At 41.6% G+C, this 7,499-nt stretch overlaps 1 protein-coding gene across 3 annotated transcripts in view; it reads left to right on the top strand.

Annotated features, from left to right (window-relative positions):
• The window catches only part of KPNA4 (karyopherin subunit alpha 4), a 72,852-nt gene that overhangs the window by 401 nt on the left and 64,952 nt on the right, over window positions 1-7,499 (top strand). The window lies entirely within an intron of this gene.

Raw genomic sequence — 7,499 nt, 5'->3', positions numbered from 1 at the left:
CTGATCTCTACAAACACTGGCAGGACTCTCGGGAGAGCTAGGATGTAGTCAGATAAAAGAGTAAGAATTTTTCTTGCCATCTTATTTTTGTCTCCAAACATATGGTCAGTTTTGCTTGTATAATTTTTTTTCTCCTGTATAATAAATCCTTTTGCTGTTTTGTCTGTTTACTGATTGCCTTGGGTAAAAAGTGATCTCAGGGTGAATTTGGGCACATTGAGTGATATGCTGGGCTAGCTCTTTCTATGGAAAGGGGGAACCTATAATGTTTTCCCTGCCCCAGTGGGGAGGCCACCTAGGGCAGAGATTCTCTCACTGCAGCTATGGAGTCTAATACAAGGTTAGTGGACTGTACTGGGGTAAGGAATTATTCTAGGGCAACCTCTGTCTGTTCCTTGGGGCAAGGGGCAGCACAGTGGGGAGAAATACAGAGCTGTGGGGGGGATCCCCTGCAGATAGGTTTGTGACAGTGGCTCGAGGGCCATTTATCTCAGATGCCTGTTCTATAGAGTTGATTTTCCCCCCTTATAGGCAGACAGTGCTTTGGGTATGTGCTAGGTACCTCACTTGATTGTCTTCCAGTTGCATCATGAAATTACAAAAGTGCATTCATATCAAATATTGATGCGTACAGATACAAAGATGACAAAACTGAACTCAGTTTCACACTAACTACAAATAGAGACTAAACACCACAGGAGTAAATCTAATTTGGAAAAGTATCCATGCATGGCCCATGGTGAACCTCAAGAGCAACTTGGTTTCAGGGTGAATCCACACAATGTTCAGTTAATAAATGACGATTTTAACATTAAACACAAACAAATGGATTTCTGTTTCATTTGGAAATGACTGAAAGTATTTACTGGGTCCAAACAGTAACTTTTTTGTTTATTTTTACATTATTTATTTTGATGACAATTTATTTGGAAGGAATACAGTTATTAGTCTTTAAAAAACAATAATAGGTAACAAAAAAATGAAATAAAGGAGAAAATATAAGCTAGAGTTCCTTGTATCATTACTTTTTCTGTTGCCTACAGATTACATGTTTTGTAGGTCTTCTGAAACTGTATTGTGTATATGTTAATCCTGAGGTCTTTCTCTTAATTTTTTATGGCCATTATAGTTTGGATAATTAAAAAAACCCAGTAATTTGCTGGCACCTCATATTTCAGTTGTTGAAACTCCCTTTATCTATTAAAGGGAGATGTGCCGGTTTAAGGAGCATATATTTATTGGGGAAAATTTGTTGCAAGTAGCCCCTAACATTTGATGTGTCTGAAACTTTGTAGGAAAATACTTCATTTATCTTGTTTACTTTGAACTTCATGCAGTCTTTTTCACTATTTTCCCTGTTTGAGGAAGTGGGGGGATATTTTAAAATAGAAAAATGTGATTGTAAAACCACAAAAATTTGAAGGGGTCTTAGTGATGCATGTAAAAACTTTCTTCCTAAAAATGATTAGATTTCAGGAAGTTTGTGTTCTGTTAAACATGGTACATTTTCCTATCTGGTATTATCTAAATAGCCTTGTACAAAATGAAAAACATTGGTAAGCTGTGAAGTCTTATTAAAATTTAGAGACTGACATCTCTCCAGCAAATCTTGGAACGTATGCTCAGTACCTAAAGTAACTACTGTGGCTGATTTTATTTTTCATACGATGGCTCAGGCTTGTGACTATTATTCTTATTTATTAATTGCTTATGCATCACATTTTTTCATTAGATCATGAGATGTTAGTGATGACTGCATTTAGTCAAGTATTGCATTAGCAACTGTTGATTGTATGCAAGCTGATTCTTAATGCAGTTGTAACATTTTGTTCTTAGAAGAAATCTATTAATCAGTCCATATAAGAATCCAGGATTAATTAGCTCATTTTAAATGGTACCCTTTAATAAAGTTAGGGTATGGGCACCTAGATTACCACAAAGTAAAAGGGACTTGGCATGTATCATCTGTCACATGACCCACAACTGCTTGTGTGTGCACACTTTCTCTATGGTAAATGCTGCTCACTAGTATCTTAGCTTCATTTACTGCAGGGTAAGAGTGCACACAGTCAGTTAACTGTAGAGGGTCTGACACAATAAATCTCATGAGAAATCTCTGCACTTTTTTGTCTTGTGGTAGTTTCTCTCTGTGTCCATGCCCCCCCATTTTACCTTAATTTCTTTCTGTTTACACACTTCTGTTTCTCTCTCCTCTTCCCCAATGTCTTTTTGAATCACACTAAAATATATATCCTGTGGTTTCATGCTAATTGTAATATTTACCTGTTACAGTAGTTTTTCACAGGTAGAGACTACTTAAAATTAGTGTTTATGATACAGCAGTAGAAAGAATAGAGAATATAGGTTATTTGTGGAGCAGCTTTAAACATTTGTATTGCACAGTTATGCACTGATATAGTTGTCAGTCATCACTCAGTTTGGATTGTACTGAAAAGAAAACGTATGATTCTGCTCTATTTCTATTTATTATTAGTGCTTTTCTTTTTAGAAAGGCAAGAAAGAAGGTACTTCTGTGTTTTCAGCTTTTAACGTGTTGTGCTAGATAATGAAACTCTTAAACTTCTAATTGACATGCTCACTTATGTGCAGCCCAGCATCTACTTATCATACCAGTGTTTCTTGACGTATTACATAAAAATAGTTGGCATTGCTTCTCATTTTATGAAGTTTTACAAGCCCTTCATGCACCCAAGTATCGGACAGCATACGTGTATGGACTTGTTCAAAACCTTACGATTTGCTGCTTGCACTGAAGTACTGATGAATATGCAAGGAGTAGTTTATGACAACGTTATTCGGGAAGAGCCTAGAATTATCCTTTTTTTTTTTTTTTTTTTTTCCTTTCTGTATTCTGTTCTACTGTTAGCCTCATCTCTCTCCAGAATCACTACACTGTCAATATGTCTGTCATCAAAATAACTACCCTAGAAAAGCTTATACCATGTCAGAGCTATTATGTGGACACCACCTCAGATTTAACCACATGTAGCATTAATTGAGTGCTATACATAATACATTGATCTAAAGTTGACACATCTTACTGATAGTTCATTTGGAGCTGTTCAGATTTATTTAAGTTACTGTGGCTTAAATAAAGCCAGCTTCCACAGAGTAGCTAGCTTTGTTGTATGTTTTCTCCATGTACATGCTAACAAAAATACATGTTAGTGTTTATGAAATGTAATGGAAATGTAAATCCCAGGCAGGGTGAATGGGTATGTTTGGTTATAAGAGGAGGAGTTGCTCCTCCACCTACTGTGGGTATGGATATAAGCCTATTTTCTTTCTGATGTTTCCTTTATATGCAGCTCCATTAGTCTTGAATCCAAATATTTGGGACTTATTTCCTTTAATAACCCTACTGTAAAGAACCAAACTCTGGTATTAAAACGGAGATAAATAAAAATAGTTCAGTGCCCATGCTTAGGTAATTACTGATTCAATGCCATTTTGTCCCTCTCTGAACTTGCACTTTCCAGTAGATTCTAGGAAAATTTGAAAAGCTATTTGGTTGCAAGGAAGATAATAAGGTACATAACAGAAAGGTTTTTTAACTTATCTTAAGCAAATCTAAATGCCATTTCAGTTTGTAAAATGCTATGGTAGCCACTGGTAACAGAACAAAAGTGCTACCATAGTACAAGAGCTACCATAGCATATTACAAACTGAAATGATGTTTAGATTTGCTCAAGATAAGTTGAACCTAAACAGTATTTGATGAACACGAAAATCAGTTTTGTGTGGGTAAAGTTGTGTTGGGAAATAACATAGTTCTTAAATAAAACTGTTGAATGTAGTTGAGACCTGAGAGTCTTTCTGTGAAAACTGGTGATCTCCAGTGGGGTAACCATCTCTTCTTTCTGGATAATTCTACTTTTAATAATGCAGGAATAGCAGACTTGTCCAGTAAATATTCCCGTTGTATATTTGGGGAAAGAGCCATGTGCTGTATTGTATGATGGAGGACTACTTTTCCTTCCAACAACAAGGAATATATTAAAAATGCCTCTGTAGCTGTAATATAAATGGGTATGTCTGCCTACCTTGCACCCAAGTATTTGAGAAAAGTGGTCTCAGAAGCCTTGCTGGACTGTTGATGTTAACTTTTGTCACAACCCAAGGGTGTGATTTTTGTTTGTGTGCGCTTCGGCACTGCTAAATTTTTCCTGCTAAATTGCAGTTTCTTTGCACGGTGGAGTTTTCTGCTGCAGAAGAGAACCCCGGTGCAAAAGAATTCCCGCCACCAGTAGCTTTCTTTGCAGGGTGCATTTCTTTGTTGCAGCACAGAAATGCTCATTGAAAAGAGTCCCCGCCATTGGCCAGTTCTAAATTATTCACACGTGGCGGCTAGTGATTGGATTGCTAGCAGTATAAAAAGCTTGAGTGGTTTCCGCCCAAGTTGGAGGACTCCACGAACACCAGGAGGAGGAGACTTCACACTGTGTGAAGATCTCTAAGCGCTGCGGAGCCTATTGAACCCAGCGTGAATATCAAGCAGGCAACAGGGGTCTGATCAGCCTCTAGCCTCTCCCGGTCACCGAGCACAATCCTCAACGTATCCCTCTTCCCTGCGCGCAAGTTCCACGGAGCCTAGCAAACTTCGTGTGAGTCTATTCAGAGCTCTTTTGGTTCGAGTACTTTCTTCGGTTGGCGCGACGGGCTTGCGGTTTAGAGCCTCCAACCGGATGGGCTAGAAGAGTGTTCACGGGAAGGAACTCTAGTCCGCCTCTTATCTTTATCTGTAACCGCAACTCAAGCAAGTTTTCCTGCCTGCACCGCGACCATCTTCGGTGTAAGGAAACAATCTTTAAATCAACCCCATTACGCGTCCGTGACTAATTCTAGCTCGCCACCGGTCCTCTCCGACCCCGCGTGCTTGGGCTGCTGGCCACGGCCCGCGTGCGCAAAGATGGGCCCGGCTCGCCCCCGGCTCGCACATGGCAACGAGAATGGGATCGGGAGAGAACTCGCACATGGCGACCCAGGTGGGATCGGGAGAGGGCCCGCACAACTTTCACTGCATCTTGAATCCCAAAGAAAAAGCTAATGTTGAGCCAGTGCCTTTTTACCTCTCCCAATTTATTTTGTTGTATGTAAATTTTATCAGGAATGGTTTTGCTTTCTGCTAGCCTAAGTTGAATGATATAGGCCCAAGAACCCATCTTTGCAGATCATGTCTAGCAACAGGCATGACTAGTCCTTTTTTTGACATACAGTGAAACTTGTGAGTTAATCAATGCCACATTAATTTTATAATGTTCTAGTTGCTTAGTTGAAATACGTATAGAAGAATAGTATTCAGAGGCATAAGTAGGAGTCTACTTAAATTGCAGGGATACTTACCAATTTTGCAGGTTCATCATGGCAGAAAGTTTTAATTTCATGGTCATTTTGCGGCAGCCCTGTGCCTTGGTACTGATTGGTGAGGAGGCCCTGGCAGAAGAGGGATGAGGGGGCAGCTGTGATCTTGTCCGCTGCCCTTCATGCTAGCCTGCCAGCTGGTACCTTCCCTTCCTGGCAACAAGGACTGCTGGGAGCCAGCATTTTATTTTTATTAAGATTAGTTGTTGTTTTTGTTGATTTCATGGACAATCTCAGATTTTATGGTTTTTGTAAAACCACAAATTAAATAGGTCTTGAAGCATAAGTTTTCGCAAGCAGTAGCTTACTTCACTATGTGTTACGAATGGACCTGCAGGGAGCAGATGCTATGAATGAATGCTCTGTGCCAGTCCATTCATAATATCTGACAAAGTAAGTTGTTGCTTATGAAAGTTTATGCCTCTCTTAATTAGTCTATAAGGTGTCATTCTGCCCTGCCATCTGCCTGACTTCAGAGTAACATGGCTAACTATTTCTCTCTGCTCTTAAATGTTCACATTGCTAATCAGTTCCAGGTAAGGATGCTTGTAATACAGCATTGTTCTACGTACTCTGCTTTGCTTGGTTTGTACGAACTAAATTAATTATTGTGAATTTGTAGGGATTTTTACTGTTAACGCTACTAATTAGGGCTGTGTATTTGACTGGTCAAACAATACTTAGTCAATTGATCATTCAGATATTGTTACATAATAGTCAGATATTTTAAACATGAATTTCTTGAAACATTGAAGAGAGACTTTTACATTCAGTAGGTTACATACTTACGCTAATTACAAAAAAAGTTATTTTCACTCGTGAAACAAAATAAAATTCTAACGTAGTAATGAATTCTCATAACAATAAATGTTAAGTGTAAATGTGAATGATATTCAAGATTGGAAATAAAGTAGAGGTGCATCAGTACATTGTTCCGATATTGGATGGGCACTGATGTAAAGAAAATTGACCATATTGGAAATTGACCTGATGTGGCCAATAATTTGGCCAATAAGTGGCGTGTGCATGTGCGCAGCTGCAGCGCATCACGTAGGCAGTGAGGAGCACAGCCCGGCAGCTTGGAGAGCTGTGTGCAGCTGGTAAAGACTGTTGTGATGGAGGGGAAGGGAAGGGGTGCTGGGGGGCAGCAGATCAAGGCCCCTGCGGTGAGGGAGGGAATGGGGCTGGGGCAGGTGCTGCCCGGACGGGTTCGGGATGGGGCCGTGAACGGCTCATCCAGGGGTCACAGGGACGGGGGTGGCTCCCACTGCTGCAAGCACCCTGGATCTGGATGAGGTGGGGCATGCTGGGGCTGCCTCAGGGCGGGGTGGGTGGCGCTGGAGGCTGAACAGGTTCAGGTCCCTCAGCCTCTCCTCGTAGGGCCTGCCCTGCTGGCCCCTGATCATACGAGTGGCCCTCCTTTGGACCATCTCCATATTGGCTACATCCCTCCTGAAGTGTGGTGCCCAGAACTGGACGCAGTACTCCAGCTGCGGCCTGACCAGTGGCGCGTAGAGGGGGAGGATTATCTCCTTGGACCTGCTTGAGATGCATTTGTGGATGCACGACAAGGTATGGTTGGCCTTCCTGACTGCGTCCCCACACTGTCGGCCCATGTTCATTGTGGCATCAATGATGACTCCAGGGTCCTTTTCTGTCTCTAACACTGGCGAGAAGGGGGTTCCCCAGCCTGTAGGTGTGCCGCTGGTTCTTCCTCCCCCATTGCATTACCCTGCACTTGTCAGTGTGGAACCCTATCCTGTTCTCTTCAGTTCACCCCTGTAACCTGTCTAGATCCGCTTGCAGCCTGTTCCTTCCTACATCCGTTCCCCACATCTTAGTGTCATCTGCGAACTTGAACAGGGTGCTTGCTACCCCCTCGCCCAAGTCACTGGGTGCGGTCCTCCAGCCAGTTAGTGACCCATCTGACCGTGTAGGCATCAACACCACGGTCTTCTAGTTTCTTGCTGAGAATGGGGTGAGAGACCATGTCGAAGGCCTTCCTGAAGTCCAGAAAGACTATATCCACTGCGACACCTGCATCCAAGGACTTGGTGACCTGGTCATAGAAGGCCACCAGGTTGGTTTGACAAGACCTGCCCCTAATGAACCCATG

This window comes from Alligator sinensis, unplaced genomic scaffold, assembly GCF_000455745.1.
Source record: "Alligator sinensis unplaced genomic scaffold, ASM45574v1 scaffold869_1, whole genome shotgun sequence".
Lineage (NCBI taxonomy): Eukaryota > Metazoa > Chordata > Crocodylia > Alligatoridae > Alligator > Alligator sinensis.
The sequence above is the reverse complement of the archived record's forward strand: the minus strand, read 5'-3'. Positions and strand labels throughout refer to the sequence as shown.